This window comes from Stenella coeruleoalba, assembly GCF_951394435.1.
Source record: "Stenella coeruleoalba genome assembly, chromosome: 3".
Classification (NCBI taxonomy): Eukaryota; Metazoa; Chordata; class Mammalia; order Artiodactyla; family Delphinidae; genus Stenella; species Stenella coeruleoalba.
The window spans coordinates 100,580,703-100,601,460 of record NC_137148.1 but is presented as its reverse complement, the minus strand read 5'-3'; the positions used below and the strand labels follow the sequence as shown (position 1 = coordinate 100,601,460).

Sequence of the window (20,758 nt, the reverse complement as noted above, 5' to 3'; positions counted from 1 at the left end):
TCTAACCCAGGCAGCGGTTTGGCAAACTTCTGTGGGCCCCAGGATCTTCAAGTGAAGGGCAGCTAATTTTCCCAGACAACGCTGTAAACAGCTAACATCCAAAATCCTGACCTCCTGGCACCAGGCAGCCAGTGTACTCCCCAATGAATAAGGCAGCTTTCTTGCCTTACCCTATAAAAAAGCAGAAAAACAGAAGGGCAATGTCCCTCCAACTGCCCATAGACTCACCGATCTCTGTAGGATGGTAGAGTGATGGAGACGTGGCGTCTTCCCTTGCAGATCATGATTTCCACACGAGTTTTCTCTTTAAGCAATAAAGCCCATTTCTTAACACACTCCAGGTGACACTGTAGAATCGGTTTTCAACCTTGGTATAGGACAGTCGGTCATCCAGATGGGACTCACCTGACATGGCAGGTAATAACCATGAAAGAACCTAAACTGCAAAACAGAGAGTGTTTTTCTCTTTTGCACATATCTCAAAAATAAATCCCATTTCCACTCCCCCCTAGACATGAGTAGCAACCTGAAGTAGATGTGTGCTCATGTTTTCGTACTTCTAGTACATAGGAATATATTTATAGACTATATATAGAATTGTTTTTTGAGTTTTAAAAATTTACATTAATTCTCTTTCTGTAACTTCCTCTTTTTAGTCAACATTATATAAGACCTATCCATGTGGATTTTGTATTTCATTCAATCTGAGAGTCTCTGTCTCTTAATAAGCAAATTTATTTAGTGACTTTTATTGAGGTTATTGATATTTATGATGATGACGATAATGTTTTCAAATTTCCTTTCTTTTTTTTTCCTTTGCTTTACTTCTCTTTTTTGTCTTGGTTTAAGTGAATTTTCTTTAATCTGATCTTTTAGAAGTAATCCAAAACTTGTCCTTTTAAGTGGCTACCCCTCAATTTTTAAATGCATACTTAATAAGTCTAAGGTTGTTAATACAAGAAACTTAGAGCATTTTTACTCTATGTCCCTCATATTTTCTATGTATTGATGTCTAGTATTTTATTGTCCTTCCTTTTTTTTTAAACATCTTTATTGGGGTATAATTGCTTTACAATGGTGTGCTGGTTTCTGCTTTACAACAAAATGAATCAGTTATATATATACATATGTTCCCACATCTCTTCCCTCCTGCGTCTCCCTCCCTCCCACCCTCCATATCCCACCCCTCCAGGCAGTCACAAAGCACCGAGCTGATCTCCCTGTGCTATGTGGCTGCTTCCCACTAGCTATCTACCTTACGTTTGGTAGTGTATATATGTCCATGCCTCTCTCCCGCTATGTCACAGCTTACCCTTCGCCCTCCCCATATCCTCAAGTCCATTCTCTAGTAGGTCTGTGTCTTTATTCCTGTCTTACCCCTAGGTTCTTCATGACATTTTTTTTTCTTAAATTCAATATATATGTGTTAGCATACGGTATTTGTCTCTCTCTTTCTGACTTACTTCACTCTGTATGACAGACTCTAGGTCTATCCACCTCATTACAAATAGCTCAATTTCGTTTCTTTTTATGGCTGAGTAATATTCCATTGTATATATGTGCCACATCTTCTTTATCCATTCATCCGATGATGGAAACTTAGGTTGTTTCCATCTCCAGGCTATTGTAAATAGAGCTTCAATGAACATTTTGGTACATGACTCTTTTTGAATTATGGTTTTCTCAGGGTATATGCCCAGTAGTGGGATTGCTGGATCATATGGTAGTTCTATTTGTAGTTTTTTAAGGAACCTCCATACTGTTCTCCACAGTGGCTGTATAATTAACATTCCCACCAACAGTGCAAGAGGGTTCCCTTTTCTCCACACCCTCTCCAGCATTTATTGTTTCTAGATTTTTTGATGATGGCCATTCTGACTGGTGTGAAATGACATCTCATTGTAGTTTGTTGGCAGTCTGTATATCTTCTTTGGAGAAATGTCTATTTAGGTGTTCTGCCCATTTTTGGATTGGGTTCTTTGTTTTTTTGTTATTAAGCTGCATAGGCTGCTTATAAATTTTGGAGATTAATCATTTGTCAGTTGCTTCATTTGCAAATATTTTCTCTCACTCTGAGGGTTGTCTTTTGGTCTTGTTTATGGTTTCCTTTGCCGTGCAAAAGCTTTGAAGTTTCATTAGGTCCCATTTGTTTATTTTTGTTTTTATTTCCATTTCTTAGGAGGTGGGTCAAAAAGGATCTTGCTGTGATTTATGTCATAGAGTGTCCTGCCTATGTTTTCCTGTAAGAGTTTGATAGTGTCTGGCCTTACATTTAGGTCTTTAATCCATCTTTAGCTTATTTTTGTGTACGGTGTTACGGAGTGATCTAATCTCATACTTTTACATGTACCTGTCCAGTTTTCCCAGCACCACTTATTGAAGAGGCTGTCCTTTCTCCACTGTACATTCCTGCCTCCTTTATCATAGATAAGGTGACCATATGTGTGTGGGTTTATCTCTGGGCTCTCTATCCTGTTCTATTGATCTATCTTTCTGTTTTTGTGCCAGTACCATACTGTCTTGATTACTGTAGCTTTGTAGTAGAGTCTGAAGTCAGGGATCCTGATTCCTCCAGCTCCGTTTTTCGTTCTCAAGATTGATTTGGCTATTCGGGGTCTTTTGTGTTTCCATACAAATTGTGAAATTTTTTGTTCTAGTTCTGTGAAAAATGCCATTGGTAGTTTGATAGGGATTGCACTGAATCTGTAGATTGCTTTGGGTAGTAGAGTCATTTTCACAATGTTGATTCTTCCAATCCAAGAACATGGTATATCTTTCCATCTGTTTGTATCATCTTTAATTTCTTTCATCAGTGTCTTATAATTTTCTGCATACAGGTCTTTTGTCTCCTTAGGTAGGTTTATTCCTAGGTATTTTATTCTTTCTGATGCAATGGTAAATGGGAGTGTTTTCTTGATTTCACTTTCAGATTTTTCAACATTAGTGTATAGGAATGCAAGACATTTCTGTGCATTAATTTTGTATCCTGCGAATTTAACAAATTCAGTGATTAGCTCTAATAGTTTTCTGGTAGCATCTTTAGGATTCTCTATGTATAGTATCATGTCATCTGCAAACAGTGACAGCTTTACTTCTTTTCCGATTTGGATTCCTTTTATTTCCTTTTCTTCTCTGATTGCTGTGGCTAAAACTTCCAAAACTATGTTGAATAAGAGTGGTGAGAGTGGGCAACCTTGTCTTGTTCCTGATCTTAGTGGAAATGGTTTCAGTTTTTCACCATTGAGGATGATGTTGGCTGTGGGTTTGTCATATATGGCCTTCATTATGTTGAGGAAAGTTCCCTCTATGCCTACTTTCTGCAGGGTTTTTATCATAAATGGGTGTTGAATTCTGTCGAAAGCTTTCTCTGCATCTATTGAGATGATCAAATGGTTTTTCTCCTTCAATTTGTTAATATGGTGTATCACGTTGATTGATTTGGGTATATTGAAGAATCCTTGCACTTCTGGAATAAACCCCACTTGATCATGGTGTATGATCCTTTTAATGTGCTGTTGGATTCTGTCTGCTAGTATTTTGTTGAGGATTTTTGCATTTATGTTCATCAGTGATATTGTCCTGTTGTTTTCTTTTTTGTGACATCTTTGTGTGGTTTTTGTATCAGGGTGATGGTGGCCTCGTAGAATGAGTTTGGGAGTATTCCTCCATCTGCTATATTTTGGAAGAGTTTGAGAAGGATAGGTGTTAGTTCTTCTCTAAATGTTTGATTGAATTCGCCTGTGAAGCCATCTGGTCCTGGGCTTTTGTTTGTTGGAAGATTTTTAATCAGTTTCCATTTCAGTGCTTGTGATTGGTCTGTTCATATTTTCTATTTCTTCCTGATTCAGTCTTGGCAGGTTGTGCATTTCTAAGAATTTGTCCATTTCTTCCAGGTTGTCCATTTTATTGGCATAGAGTTGCTTGTAGTAATCTCTCATGATCTTTTGTATTTCTGCAGTGTCCGTTGTTACTTCTCCTTTTTCATTTCTAATTCTATTGATTTGAGTCTTCTCCCTTTTTTTCTTGATGAGTCTGGCTAATGGTTTATCAATTTTGTTTATCTTCTCAAAGAACCACCTTTTAGTTTTATTGATCTTTGCTATCGTTTCTTTCATTTCTTTTTCATTTATTTCTGATATGATTTTTATGATTTCTTTCCTTCTGCTAACTTTGGGGGATTTTTGTTCTTCTTTCTCTAATTGCTTTAGGTGCAAGGTTAGGTTGTTTGTTCGAGATGTTTCCTGTTTCTTGAGATAGGATTGTATTGCTATAAACTTCCCTCTTAGAACTGCTTTTGCTGCATCCCATAGATTTTGGGTCGTTGTGTCTCCATTGTCATTTGTTTCTAGGTATTTTTAAATTTCCTCTTTGATTTCTTCAGTGATCACTTCGTTATTAAGTAGTGTATTGTTTAGTCTCCATGTGTTTGTATTTTTTACAGATCTTTTCCTGTAATTTATTTCTAGACTCATAGCGTTGTGGTTGGAAAAGATACTTGATACAATTTCAATTTTCTTAAATTTACCAAGGCTTGATTTGTGACCCAAGATATGATATATCTTGGAGAATGTTCCATGAGCACTTGAGAAAAATGTGTATTCTGTTGTTTTTGGATGGAATGTCCTATAAATATCAATTAAGTCCATCTTGTTTAATGTATCATTTAAAGCTTGTGTTCCCTTATTTATTTTCATTTTGGATAATCTGTCCATGGGTGAAAGTGGGGTGTTAAAGTCCCCTACTATGAATGTGTTACTGTCGATTTCCACTTTTATGGCTGTTAGTATTTGCCTTATGTATTGAGGTGCTCCTATGTTGGGTGCATAAATATTTACAATTGTTATATCTTCTTCTTGGATCAATTCCTTGATCATTATGTAGTGTCCTTCTTTGCCTCTTCTAACAGTCTTTATTTTAAAGTCTATATTGTCTGATAAGAGAATTGCTACTCCAGCTTTCTTTTGGTTTCCATTTGCATGAAATATCCTTTTCCATCCCCTTAGTTTCAGTCTGTATGTGTCTCTAGGTCTGAAGTGGGTCTCTTGTAGACAGCAAATATATGGGTCTTGTTTTTGTATCCATTCAGCCAATCTGTGTCTTTTGGTGGGAGCATTTAGTCCATTTACATTTAAGGTAATTATCGATATGTATGTTCCTATTCCCATTTTCTTAATTGTTTTGGGTTCGTTATTCTAGGTCTTTTCCTTCTTTTGTGTTTCTTGCCTCAAGAAGTTCCTTTAACAGTTGTTGTAGAGCTGGTTTGGTGGTGCTGAACTCTCTCAGCTTTTGCTTGTCTGTAAAGGTTTTAATTTCTCAATCAAACTGAATGAAATCCTTGCTGGGTAGAGTAATCTTGGTTGCAGGTTTTTCCCCTTCATCACTTTAAATATGTCCTGCCAGTCCCTTCTGGCTTGCAGAGTGTCTGCTGAACAATCAGCTGTTAACTGTATGGGGATTCCCTTGTGTGTTATTTGTTGTTTTTCCCTTGCTGCTTTTAATATGTTTTCTTTGTATTTAATTTTTGACAGTTTGATTAATATGTGTCTTAGCACATTTCTCCTTGGATTTATTCTGCGAGCCTGCAGCGGCAGAGGCCAGCGTGATGTTGCACCAGCCTGAGGTGCGCCGTGCGTTCTCCGGGGGGAGTTGTCCCTGGATCCCGGGACCCTGGCAGTGGCGAGCTGCACAGGCTCCCGGGAAGGGGGGTGTGGATAGTGGCCTGTGCTTGCACACAGGCTTCTTGGTGGTGGCAGCAGCAGCCTCAGCGTCTCATGCCTGTCTCTGGGGTCTGCGCTTTTAGCCGCGGCTCGCGCCCGTCTCTGGAGCTCCTTTAAGAAGCGCTCTTAATCCCCTCTCCTCGCGCACCAGGAAACAAAGAGGGAAGAAAAAGTCTCTTGCCTCTTCGGCAGGTCCAGTCTTTTCCCCGGACTCCCTCCCGGCTAGCCATGGCGCACTAACCCCCTGCAGGCTGTGTTCACGCCACCAACCCCAGTCCTCTCCCTGTGCTCCAACCGAAGCCCGAGCCTCAGCTCCCAGCCCCGCCCGCCCCGGCGGGTGAGCAGACAAGCCTCTCAGGCTGGTGAGTGCCGGTCAGCACCGATCCTCTGTGCGGGAATCTCTCCGCTTTGTTCCCCGCACCCTGTTGCTGTGCTCTCCTCCGCGGCTCCGAAGCTTCCCCCTCCGCCACCCGCAGCCACCGCCCGCGAAGGGGCTTCCTGGTGTGTGGAAGCCTTTCCTCCTTCACAGCTCCCTCCCACCGGTGCAGGTCCCGTCCCTATCCTTTTGTCTCTGTTTATTCTTTTTTCTTTTGCCCTACCCAGGTACGTGGGGGGGTTTCTTGCCGTTTGGGAGGTCTGAGGTCTTCTGCCAGCGTTCAGTAGGTGTTCTGTAGGAGTTGTTCCACGTGTAGATGTATTTCTGGTGTGTCTGTGGGGAGGAAGGTGATCACTGCGTCTTACTCTTCCGCCATCTTCCCGGAAGCCCCTCCCTGTCCTTGCTTTTTAAACAGTCAATATTTATTTATATTTGTCAGCATGTTACTGTTTTTCTGGTTTTCTCTCCTTATTGTCCTTGTAATAGTGTAATCCATCCCTTATTTCTGGGTTATTTTTTTTCCTTATCAAAGTATAACTTTTAATACATGACTTTTTAGTGTAGTTCTATGTATTAGTCAGGGTTCTCCACAGAAACAGAAGAGAGGGAGGGAAAGAGAGGAGAAGGGAGGGGAGGGGAGGGAAGGGGAAGGAAAGAGAAGGGGAAGAGAATTGGGAGGGGAGGGAGGGAGAGAAAGATTGAAGTGTTTCATGAGATCATGAGATTGTGGAGGAAACCCAGGGAAGAGTTGCAGTTTGAATTGGAAGGTTATCTACTGGCAGAACTCTCTTACTCTTTCAGGGAGGTCAGTTTTTTTCTATTAAGACCAACTGATCAGATGAGGCTCACCCACATCTTGTTGAGTAATATGCTGTACTCAAAATCTACTGGTTTAAATGTTAATATCATCTAAAAAATAGCTTCATGGAAACATCTAGAATAATGTGTGACCAAATATCTGGGTACCATGACCTAGCCAAATTGAAACATAAAATTAACCATTGCAGTCTCTAGGTAAAATAATCTTTTGGTCTTTGAAAATGATTTTTTTTAAATTCTTGAATAATAGTTTGGCTATTTATAGAATTCTGATTTGAGAATATTTTCATTCGCCTCTGAAGATATTATTTTATTATCTTTTATTGCTGCTAACTAGAATTCTTCTCTAAATGTGATTGCCATTCTAAGTAATGTCTTCTCTTTACAGATTTTCACTTTTAGTTTTGATTTTCTGTAATTTATTTATGAGTGTCTAGGCATCAATTTGCTTTTATATTTTTCTTGGGATTTTCCATGTTTCTTCAATCTCAGACTATGTCTTTCTTCAATTCTAGAATGTTCTCAGCCCTTTTTATTAAACAAATTTCCTCCGCCGTTTGTTATAACAATATTTTCTTTTTAACCATGTTAACTGCAATGAGATAGAGAGACGTGGTACTGTAAGTGTGTGAGACAGGTGAACTTGACCTAGTCAGGGAGACTGGGCTTCTCTCAGGGAGTGACAACTGAGTTGGCAGCCGAAGGATGAATGAGAGCTTACCAAATGAGGGAAAATGGTAAGTGAACGCCAAGCAGAGAACTCATTGATGAGTGGGAACATGGCTCAAATAAGGTACTGAAAAATTGTGTTCTTGTGCCAAAAGCACAGTCATGAAGTAAGATGTGGCTAGAGAGGGAATCCGGATCAAGCCATGGGAAGGAGTTTTGAATTTTTCTTAAGAGCAAGAAGAAATGACTCAGATGTTAAAATTTGTTAGTGTTTGTGCATTTGCACTTAGAAAAGCATGGAGAATAGGCTGATGGGAGCCAAAATGGATGCAGGTAGAACAATTAAGAGGCAATTCTAGTAGTGAAGGTGCTTAGATTAGTTACTTTTGACTAGTTATTTTAGACTAGGGTGTCCTGTAACTATAAACTTGGTTTAAAAAAAATTTCCTGCCTCCCAAATTAGGATTTTAGGTTCTTTTAACTGATCAAATGTTTCAAAGTGTACAGACACAGGTACACAAGTTTCACCAGAACAGTATGTTTAAGAGTAGTTATGCTTGTTCTGCTCCAATTGATCCAGGTGCATCAAGTTTCAGTCACTGAATTACTTAATTGAATTAGGCAGCTCTGTTGATTGTATTCACCCGTTTACAACCATGCACAACTCTTTTTATTGTCCTGTGTAGACCTTGCATGTGCAGTGTTTTATATTGACCCTCCCATCTATCAAGGGAAAATGCCTACTAGCCAGTTCACTCGTCAATTCTTCTAAGGGACCATGGAAGTTTTATCATCAATGAATGTATAGATTAAGTCTGTAAGTTGGTAAAATCATATTTCTTTGACTTGAGATGCTATTGATTATAAGACTCACCATTATTTTGTATACTACTAAAAAAAATTGCTGCCTTTAAAACTATTATGTGCTTTCTAATCACTTAGAATTTTTATTTTACACTTACTGAAAGGGCTTTTAAACTTATTTATGCTCCTAGGTCTCTGTAGAGACTCCTTTAGCATTGACAGTCTAATTCTGAGGCATGTTAAAGAATACTCAGCTTTTTTTCAGCATTTCCTATTTGACTAGACTTGCTTTTGTATTTTTATGACTTAAGTCATATGACATTGTCACAACAGCTTTTTCTCAGTGCATAAAATTTCTTTGCTCTAGCCTCAGGGATTTTAAAATTTTCGCTTACATACATTACTGCCATGTGATAGTCTTTGTGTGCTTATCTCAGGAATAAAATACAGCATGACTTCATGCATGTGTGGTGACTATCCTTTCCTAGGTCCTATATTCTTGAGAAAATATAGTTTGGGTCATTTACTGCAATGGCAATTCTTTGCTGCACTAACATCAAATATGCACCCCCCGCTCTGTTTCTGTGCTGTTCACATCTATAATATCTTTTTGTTTCCAAGTTGAATCATAGTGTATATTTTTGAAGATATTTTAAAGTTAATATGAAAAGTCCCAACACTGCACATAATTCATTTGAAGTGCTGATAATATGAGCAGCAATGACTATGTTGCTGTATGCACAGGTGATGACCGCTATGTCAGGGCTGTCACCTGGCCAACAGGTATTTTAAGATCGCACTGATTTTGATTTTTTATTAGTAAACTTATATTTTAGAAAATGTTTAGGTTCACAGCAAAATTGAATGGAAAGTACAGAGGCCCCATATACCCCTAGTCGCCCCCATATACATAGCCTCCCTCACTGTTGACCTCCCGTACTAGCATGGTACATTTGTTAAAATAGATAAACCTACATTGACACTTTATTATCACCCAAAGTCTATAGTTTACATTAGGGTTCTCGCTTGGTGTTGTACATTCTATGGGATTGAGCAAATGTATAATGACATGTATCCACTATTGTAGTATCATCCGGAGTAGTTTCACTGTCCTAAAAATCTGTGCTCTACCTTTTCATCCTTCTTTACTCCCAACCCCTGGCAACCACTAATTTTTTTACTGTCTCCAAAGTTTTGTGTTTTCCAGATGATATAGTTTGAGCCACACACTATGTAGCCTTTTCAGACTGGCTTCTTTTACTTAATAATATGCATTTAAGGTTCCTCCATTCTTTTCATGGCTTGATAGCTCATTTCTTTTTACTGCTGAATAATATTCCATTGATTGGATGTACCACAGTTTATCCACTCACCTACTGAAGGGTATCTTGGCTTCTTCTAAGTTTTGGCAATCATGAATAAAGCTGCTATAAACATCTGTTTGCAGGTTTTTGTGTGGATAAGTTTTCAATTGAAGGAGACTGATTACTGGATCATATGGTCAGAGTATGTTTAGTTATGTAAGAAACCACCAAACTGTCTTCCAAAGTAACTGTGTCATTTTGCATTCCCACCAGCAATGAATGAGAGTTCCTGTTGCTCCACATCCTCACCAGCATTTGGTGTTGTCAGTGTTCTGGATTTTGGCCATTCTAATAGTTCCATAGTGGTATCTCATTGTCTTAATTTTCAATTTCCTGATTACATATAATATTGAACATATTTTCATATGCTTACTTGCCATCAGAGTCTTCTTTGGTGAGATGTCTATTAAAGTTTTGGCCCACTTTTTTTTTTTTTTTTTTTTTTGCTGTACGCGGGCCTCTCGCTGTTGTGGCCTCTCCCGTTGTGGAGCACAGGCTCCAGAAGCGCAGGCTCAGCGGCCATGGCTCACGGGCCTAGCCGCTCCATGGCATGTGGGATCTTCCCGGACCGGGGCGTGAACCCATGTCCCCTGCATCGGCAGGCGGACTCTCAACCACTGCACCACCAGGGAAGCCCCCTGGCCCACTTTTAATTGGATTATTCATTTTCTTCTTATTAAGTTTCAAGAGTTCTTTGTATATTTTAGATAATAGTCCTTTATTGGATGTGTCTTTTGCAAATATTTTCTCTTAGTCTATGGCTTGTTTCCTTGTCTCTTGACGATCTCACTGATTTTAAGACATAATTTTAAAGATGTAAAAATGTGGAAAAATGTGCATTTGTAGAATCAGTGAAATATAGTTCATGCAAACGTCTTAATGAATCTCTAATGGTGACCAAAAGGGGGGGGGGGTCAGGCCTTGGCTTATCATGGAAACTGGATGACATAAGGCTGAGTATAATAGCAATTTGATACCACAAAGCAATCATCTGTAATGATGAGTCAAATAGGAAGAAATATACTAGGAATTAAACATAAAATTCTATACTTAGGTTCAAACAAAATAAAACAACTCTAGAAGTATAACATAGAGTAGAATTGATTTAACAAGCATTTGGTGATGTTAAAAATTGCCTATAAGTTAAAAAATGTGAGGTTACTGCCAAGAAAAACAAGATATACAGAAGAGTTGCATCTTACATGGTTATCAAAAGTCAAAAAAAGACAAGATTTTCACTGAGTCAAATACCTTGAAAATCTAAAATTTCCCATAAAGAGTGGCAATGTATCTAGGGGTGAGGAAAAACACCCATCTGTAAACTCTTGAATCATATTTAGCCCTAACTATAGGAAATATTAAATTTATGACCCATGAGTGTCCAGATTCACATTCTCATCTCATGTTTACTCAGAGGCATATTTAGTGGGTGGGCAATGTTCCTTTTTATTTGTTTTTGCTGAAACGTATAGTAGTATTACTGTAAGTCACATGAATGTGTGATGTAGCTTCACTATAATCTTAGACTTGATAAATACAAAAATAACTTGCACAGGGCAGGTGAAGGTCCTACACCCTTCTATGCTAGCCATTCTACATCTGGCATCCCATCCAATCCCGTGTGACGCATTTACAAAGAGTTGTTGACAAATGTGCAGAGAGCGGTATTATTAACAAGGAATTGTCCTGATGACACAACACCTTGTTCTGTTAAGAAGAGCAATACTGAGCTTGGAGGAGGCAGCTTGAAAGCTGTCTTCAAATATTTGAAATTCTGTCATGTTGACGATGGATTAGATTTAAGATGTGTTCCCTTGAAGTCAATACAATACTCCATGTGTGGTCAACTAGTATGCAGCTTGGTGGGAAGATAACCTCCCATTTTCTTGGGGACTGGAAATGTAACCAAAGACTGCCGGTGTTTTCTTGGCAGATATTTCACACGACTGGCTCATGTTACACCTTCAATCAACAAAAAAGTCTAGTTCTTTCCACAAGCTCTGTACTTAAGACAGATCTGCCTAATTCTGTGCATGCAAAGTTAAGATTTGTACTCAGTGGTGATCTTTACATTTCTTCTTAGTAAATAAAGTTTTATAAGCTTTGCTCTTCAAGTTGTTTACTGAGGATTTTTTTGGTAATACTAATTTTCTGAAATTGCTCTCCTGTCTAGCTTTTTGTAATTCACAAACAAGATATAATTGCTCTACACTTTTCATCCAAGATATTAAAGAAAAATATTGGACAAGACGAAACTCAGTGCAAATTAGTGAAGGACTTGACTAAAAGCTCCCTCTCATTTGACGGCAATTCATAAGTTAATGGTATTCTTCATTTTTCCCATTAGAATATAATAAATTAAGATATACCATCTTTATGGCTTTTCCTTAAAAAGCAGTGGAAGAATATGATAGAATAAAGAAATTAGCTTTCCTTGTTATAATTATTCTTAGTGCAACCATGCTGGCTAATTGTAATCATTTCCTAAATGCTTCCAAATTATTTAAATATCCTGAAATTGCTTTTTGTTGCTAGAGATCAGTGTCAAATGAGTTTTATAGTTTTAATTTCTGGAATATATCTTTATCCTCCTTTTGAAAATTGGTATATTTTTCTATTTCTTACTCCTCTGGCATCTCTTCCATTTTCTGTGATTCCTCAAAACTCTCTGACAGACTTTGCATGAATGAACATGCAGGGTCTTTCATTTACTGAAGCTATGACTTGTCTGAGCTTAGGCACTGAAACTTAACCAAAACAGCATAATTATTACACTGATCATACATGGGGATTAATTTGTAGAGTCAGTGTATAAAGTGAAAGTTGAGTAGAGCCAAAAGGACTCTTGAAATCTCTTAAATTGCCCATATAGAACATGATTTTGGCATACCATTCTTTATATATATGATATGAATAGGTATACGATGAATATAGTACACTGAAATATACATATGTAAAATGTACATAGTAATAGATAATATAAAATAAAGAGTATCTATGAAAAAATACAGTGCACACAGTACAAGGGCACATATGACTGAAATTTACTAAGGGGGAAAAAATCCCAGGGTTTCATTCCAGGCAGACTGTGGAGCTTAAAGTGAATTCAATAAATGGGTGGGAAAGAGACTTTCAATTTTTCTGACTCTGAGTTCCTATTATAGTTGCATTCCCTCGAATAAAATACCCCTTCATGCCATTGCCCTGTCACTTGTCCTCTATCTTGGGCTTTATTTCTTCCTCAAGCATGTTTTTCTCTGCTCTGCTGGAGTGGTAGAAAAATCTCAAAGGGTAGAAGGTCAGAATATTTGGTAACCTTGAGTCAAAAAAGAATCCTGCCTGTCATGTGTGGCAGATTTTATTTCTCACTGCATTTCACCCCTCCCCACCCGCCCTTAAAATCTGGTAAGAATCATTATATGAAGGTTTCATCATTACGGTATCACGTTGGTCTGTGCCTTGACATCATTTAACCTGTTATTCACACTCCAAATCCTTTCTATTAAAAGGAATTCCCTCCAGCTGGAAGATGACATGAAAAAAGAATCTGTATCCCCAACCTCTTAAATTTCCTGGTGGTGGGACTAAGTGATACAAAAAAAAGTCCTGAAATTTTGTTTAAAGAAAAGAACCAATTGCTAGAAACTTCCAGATTCAGAGAGCTCATATATCAAATTCTATCTGTTTGGGCAAAGAAATGTGCAACTTTGGGAGACTGCACAGATAATTCAGGTAAACATTTTCTTATGTGCCCCCGCTCCACCCAAGCTACTGAAAATAATATTTGAAACCAAACCAAACCTGAGTTGTTTGCATTTCCTCTATTCACTGTTCACTCTTCACAGAATTGAGTGTAGCTGCTCACTCAATTCTTAACACAAATACAAAACAAAAAATGTGAACTGTCTACCTTAAACACTACCCCAGAGACACAGAACAATATCATATGATGAAAAACCTGGCCAGGGCCAGTGAACATGGCACCAGGTTCAGTGTGGACTTGAGACGTATTTGATCTTCTTTGGTAAATAAGATACAGTGAAATGAAGGCAGTTGTATTCGGAGGAGGTGGGGATAGGGTGGCTGTGGACGAGGTAAAGCATCACTTTAAAGGGGTCAGTACAGCAGGAAAGAGGCAACAGAGAAAAACCCGCTGTGAAGTATTTCATTTTTGTGATTCTTGAACAATTTACAAAAGCAATGGCACATAAGGGAAATTTCTTTCTCTTTGGGGAATCATAAATAAAATCGTGGTGTAATCAAAGGACAGGGAAAAAAAGAGACTTAAGGTATTTAATTCTTATTTACCTCCTTCTCAATTATGTATGACTCCTGGGCAGGCGGGAGGGTTACAGAAAGCAATAACTCAGCCTGCCCCACTTACCAGAGGCTTCCAAATTCTGAGCCTGCTGCTCTAATTTACTGCTTTCTACTCAGTGACTAGAGAAGGATTTGAAAAGGTCTTCAGAAAAAAAAAGGTGGTGAGGTTTCTACTGGATTTGCTATCAGGGCTTGTTCCTCTCTCTGATCGATAGTGCTTTCCACAGTTTAGGTCTCCCCCACGGTCTCCAGAGAGCATGTGCTTCTGCTGGGGGAACTTCCAGAAGCTTCTACTTGACTCGAGGGCTGAGAGTCCAAAATGGAGACGGTGCTTCAACTGGCTGGGGAGGCCCTTTTTCTCCCACCCCTTAGCCTGGGATCCTGGCTGTAACTGACAATTTCTTTAAACCTATATATAAACACAATGCCCAATGAATGCCATGTGCTAGTACCTTAGCGGCGTTTACTGCGCATGATAAGGAAGAATATAATGTGGTGAAGAGAAAGGTTAGCCAGGATTCTGCAGATAAGGACAGATGACTGCCACTCAGCTATATCCCCCAAACCAGAGATGGACAAACCCTTGCTTCACGCTGTCAAGCCCACTCTTGTGAAGTGCAATTCTAAATTCTTCCTATGGGAAGATAGCCATTGTTCCCCTAGTCTTTTTGAAATGCTTCAGAAACAGACTTCCAAACATTTCTCTCCACAAGATCCTTTACTCATAAAGATACTGACTGGGCCTTATGCTTTGCTTGGAAAGCAATGACTTACTACACAAGCAATTGCCAGAGGTCCTTTCTAGGACTCTGCAATGATATCACCAATAAATTTTCAAACCACAATTTGATATGTATTATTAAAATCAAACACAATATTTTAGGATTAAGTCATATTTTCTAAATGCTCTCGTTATTACCTACCATCTTGTTACAGCAGAAGATCTTAGCTTTGCATAGACTTATCACTATTCGATAACACAAATAATGTACAGAAGAATCGTCACTTGCCTGAGGTAATTCAATGCTAGACACGAATCTGAAAAGTATGTTTCAACATTAAAAGCAAGAAACAAATGTGGATCAATGAAAGAATTTGTAAGAAGACATGGTATTGTAATTTGCTTCAATCACAATCAGTGATGGGAAAAACTGATCATGAATCTTGTGGTCAAAGTTTCAGCTTTTGACATAAACCATGTATTTCCCCAAGTCATTAGGAAAACAGGATCACGCAATAATTTGCACCCAAGATATCTTCCACACAATATTAAGAACAAAGTTGTCTTAATAAAACAGGATGAGTTTTCTTTCCATATAGAATAGAAATTAATGGTATAATTCTTAGCCTGCAATTAGAATTTGAAGCCAGTTATTTATTCTCTTTCACTTGGATGGAGAGTTAGGAAGCAAATATGACCAGACGCTTGTGCCTGGACAAAATAACAGCTATATGAATGTGAATTTAGCAGATTGGCTGTTACTCCTGTGGGACTGGGACCAATAGGGCCAGGGCTAAGGTGAGGCAAGTAAGGCACCCAGGGGGCAAAGCTGAAGTGTGTTCACTCGACTCTGAGAGAGCCTGTCTCCTCAAGTTTTGTACTCCTCCCCTCAGCCCCAGCCCTGGGGAGAAAGTTCAGTTGTATGAGTAAGTGTACTGTATATGCTGAAAAATGCTTATATGTCAAAAACTAAAAGAAAGCATAGCCTTGGAAATCGTAATTCATTATTCTCTATTATCCTGCACTTACGTTAAATTTCCCTCTCCATCCTATAAAAGTCTCAGGTTAAATAAATTAAATTAATAAGAAAAATAAAATAATGCTGTTTTGGGAGCATTGAAGTAGAACCAATGGTAGAAAAATGACCGTCTGACATGGTTATTTAAACTTTCTTCCAAAGAACTATTTCGCTAGCATTTTCATAATGGCCACATGTTGTGGGTTGAGAGCAAGTTGAATTCAAGTCACACTTTTGTAGGTAGAAATCTTACCTATTTAATCTACTTTATCAATTCTTACCATAATAGTATAAGCAAGTCAGTTACTGAGGAACTAATTTTTGAAGTGATTGAAAATTTCTTCCTTAAGATCATGCAATGTTGGGATATAAATTGATCAAGGATCTCCTCAAAGTCTTTCCAATGGTCTAAGAAAGAATAAGTCAGACACAGATTATTTCATAGTGAAAGGCTGATGGAAAACCTTTGAGGATCTTGTGAAGGTGAAAAAATGTTTTCTTGCAAATGGCTGATTTTGCATTCACCAACTGCACCCACAGCTATATGCCAGAGCTACATTGGCACAACTGACTTACACCCATAAATTCCCTTTCATCAGGACAATTGTCACAACTGTCCCTGAAGCACAAAGATGCAGGTCCAAGTTTACAGATGGTCTCAGCATTTTTCTTTCCTTTCTAATTCTTTCTTTTTTCTTTCTTTGGGGATGTGCTTAGCCTTAAACCAAGGATTGTCTACTTTTCTTTGGAGCAGCAAAGATGTCTGAGATATATATATATATATATATATATATATATATATATTTTTAAACTTTAACCTGTTAAGTTAGAATAGTTACCTCTGATGGTACTTTCTTAAAATAAAAAATAAATTGATAATTGGAAACATTTTAAGGCAACTTACTTATCAGTTTGCTAATTTTCTTCTCATTAAGTTTACAAAGAAAGATGTTCTGCTTTTTAAAAAGCTACAAACAACCATGAATCTCTATGTTTCAGCAAGCCCCAGGCAAATTACAATAACTACATATAAGCAAATTGTTTCAGTGTCAAGGGTTCAATACTAAGGGGGAGCAAGGTGCTGACGACAGCAATAATTCAAATTTCCAAGTACGCTTGACATCTTTTCTCTGCAGACAGATTTCTTCCGAGCCACCAGTGGAAGCTTCCCAGGGAGATGCAGTTTTTTTGTTGTTGTTGTTTTTGTTTTTGTTTTGTTTTTTGCAGTACGCGGGCCTCTCACTGTTGTGGCCTCTCCCGTTGCGGAGCACAGGCTCCGGACGCGCAGGCTCAGCAGCCATGGCTCACGGGCCCAGCCGCTCCGCGGCATGTGGGATCTTCCCAGACCGGGGCACGAACCTGCGTCCCCTGCATCGGCAGGCGGACTTTCAACCACTGCGCCACCAGGGAAGCCCGGAGATGCAGTTTTATTCCCTCATGGCAGACAGGAGGAGGACGCTGTGAGGAAGCCGATGCCACCTGGCAGCAATGGTCGCACAGACTGCTGGAGAGGCACAGATTGGAACCCAAACCTCATCAGAGGGCAGCTGTGACAGTGGCATGTTTCAAAAATGTATTGTTAATTTCACACAAGGGGTCTTTAAAATAATTTGAAAGTCTCCTTGGATTTCATAGAGTGAAATGTTTAACACCTTAAAACATAGGTGTTTTAAGAGTGAACACCTCTTTGGAAAGCAAAGCACTACTTGCCTATTTTATGTACTTGAAGGCAGATAAGAACTTACAGTCACATTGTTTTTTTAAAATCTGCCGTTGATTATGCTGTTTTCAAATAGGCTACTATTGATAATTGACTTTCTCTTAAGAAACAAAAACAAAGCTAAAACAAACAAACAAAACCTGGGCATCTGGGCACTTCACAACTGAATAAAAAAGAATGTAAGTTAAATGACATTGAAGACATTCCCCCCAAGGTCAGCTTTCTTAAACCACTTAGAATCTTAGCAGCCAGTTTGAGTATTTGTCTTGTGCTTACCATGATGTTAGCAAAGGAAAGGGCAGTGCTAATGGAAGAAGTATATCTTTTGGAATCCCTCATGAAAATTTGAGAAATACCCATCTTCCCTGCTACCTTCATTAGCTATCCTCTTCCAGAGATTGTTTCTGCATCAGGCTTGATCTGCAACAGAGAAGGATCAATAGGGATGGCGCTTCAGGCCATAGAATCACAGATGTAGCAGGAATTCTGAGAAGCATCCACTCTCAATTTCAGCCTCCATGTAAATTCATATTTACGATGCACATGAATTATGGCCTCTGTAGCTTATTAGGGGTAAGAATATCTACTTCTTTGCCTCAGTGACTTTGTTCTTGCCACAGGTGGGTCTGGATTTTGTGGAACCTGAAGTTTATTTATTTTTGGCTGTGTTGGGTCTTTGTTGCTGTGCACTGGCTTTCTCTAGTGGCGGTGAGCCGGGGCTACCCTTCGTTGTGGTGCGCGGGCGTCTCCCTGTGGTGGCTTCTCTTGTTGTGGAGCACGGGCTCTAGGTGCACGGGCTTCAGTAGTTGCAGCACACAGGCTCAGTAGTTGTGGCACATGAGTTATTTGCTCTGCGGCATGTGCGATCTTCCCGGACCAGGGCTCGAACCCGTGTCCCCTGCATTGGCAGGCGGATTCTTAACCACTGCACCATCAGAGAAGTCCTGGGGTGCCTTCTTTTAACAAAATACTAAGGAATTATAAATAAAAAATTAAGTCCAGGGTCTTAAGGTTCTAAAGTTTAAGCTTCATCAACTTCATGGTCAAGCCACCTCAGGGTCTTACAAAAATGTCAAGGCCCCCTTCTGATGGCAATGCAGTGGGTTGGATTGTTTTTTACATTATAGAGAGAGCAGACGGGGTTTTGTCTGCATGTGATTCCTAAGAGTGTCAGGAAGACAGTAAAGCTTCTTCGTCACAGGAGTAAGATCTAAAGCCTATGACGTCAACATTTAGGGAAATGGAGAGTAGCTCGTCAAGTAAGAATAGATGACTCGATTTTTACTCCTTTCCATACTGTCTCTGCAAAATGCAGTTTTGAAAAGTCTATGAAGCCAAAGAAATAAAGAGTTCTGAGAGCACATTTGACCCTTTTTTAACCAGTCATATGGCTACTTGTTTTATCCTTTTCTAGTGTGCTAATCAGCCACTCTAACCTGAAAGGGCAATTTCCACTTTTAGCTACAAGGCTGTGAACTGAGTGTGAAGCAGTTGGTTAAACTCGATCATTACCGGTTGACAGCCTATCTATAAATTACTCTGATGGTCACTGCATGGTAGTGCCATCTCCACACAAGGACTCTCAAAAGCCTAGCATCACGCAAGGGGGTCCATCTCCCAGGGGGTGATGACAAGTCCGTTTAGGGCCTGACATACTCAGACACTGTCTTAATCAATTCAAAATCACTATGTCTAAAGTTTATACCTAAAGTGGACTCATAGTTCAGAAGTGGTAGAAATAGCCTCCAGAGTTGGCAGATACAGAGTATATTAAACTTCAGCCAGGATGGGGTCAGTACCAGGACATTATGTATAGGAAGAAAGAGTTCTATTCACCAGCATTTAACTGGTTCCCTTGATGGCTCAGTGGAATTTGACAGTTCTGTGTTTTTAGTTCTTTTACCCACACGTCCTGCCCCTTTGCATTTTCTTAGGGGGCTCTTTTATACCAGTCTCTCTCAATCTCTTGCTCTCTCTTATGAAATAAATACGTAATAAAATATGTGTGTGAATATTCCTTTTCTTTAATGTTTGCCTAGAAGAATAAAAACCCCACAAGGATTGCATCATTGCTCTGAACATTATTCGCTAAATACCACATTTTAGCACTTTATAGTAGAGATGATCAGTACCAATTGGCTAGATTCAAAAATAGGATCAGGGGCATGTGGATGGTAAGGGAATATAAAGTAACACTCATACTTTATAGAACACTGTCAGGAATAAGTTCTGGCTGATGTCAGACACAGGTCAATGTTGAGGTTATCCAGCGATCTGCTAATACTAACCAGCCCTGGAACCGTACAAGGAACAAAGCTGTATTTTGCCAAAATGAAAGACCAGGAAAAGAAAAGCAGGACAGGGTCACTCTAAATCTATAGGATCCCTCTTACCTCACAGAATTGTTATGAGGATTAATTGAGATTATCTACATGACTGTCTTCTATAAACTATAATTCCTTACTTAAAGTTTAGAAATTATAATTGTCTGAGGCTGGGACATGTTGAAAGGGTCATGGGAGAAGATGAGGGGAAGACCTGTCCTTAAACTTGAATCCCATTGTGATAGTGATTTCTTCAAACAAACGTTGCCTTGCCTACAGACAGGATCCATGAAAAAACTTCTGCTGTGGGTGGCGGGTGAAATTGGATGATGAATAAGATGCAGGGTGGATTAAGCAGTGAGTTGTACAATGTGCTTGGGTGTGGATCTCACATATGGATCACACATGACATTCTTTGATCCATTTCAAATAGATATTAAGGACTCAGGACAGATTTTTACCATCACAGGGCTAAGCATATGGTGGGGGTACAGTTATATTTGCTAAACAAATGAGTATACACCTGCAGTCTGGCCTGCCCTACTCTCCAAGTAGGGAGTAGTCACAAAAAAGTCCAAAAAAAATTGAAATTAAACAAAACAGTTTCTCTAAAAGGCAGATTTCTCCCCAATGAGAGGCTATCAAAAGATCCTTAGCTTGGTTGAGGTAAAGAACATTAAAAGAGCTTTTTCATATCACCTCTCCATCTGTCCATCCGTCCATCCATCTATCCAGTCTTCTATCCATTTACTCAATAAATAATTATTGAGTAATTGCTAAATCTCAGGCTCTCAGTTATATTCAGGAGATGAATGAGACATGATTCCTGCCCTTTGTTCCCTCACAGAGTACCTAGTTTTGCTGCAACCATCACCACCACTATGATGAAGGCAGTGGAAAGAGAAC

At 39.1% G+C, this 20,758-nt stretch overlaps 1 long non-coding RNA gene across 1 annotated transcript in view; it reads right to left on the bottom strand.

Annotated features, from left to right (window-relative positions):
- Positions 1-210: 210 nt before the first annotated feature.
- LOC307183871 overlaps positions 211-20,758 on the bottom strand; it is a 59,122-nt gene continuing 38,574 nt past the window's right edge. The window contains exon 3 of the long non-coding RNA XR_013827629.1: positions 211-441. This is a non-coding gene — a long non-coding RNA (uncharacterized lncRNA). The remainder of the gene's footprint in view (positions 442-20,758) is intronic.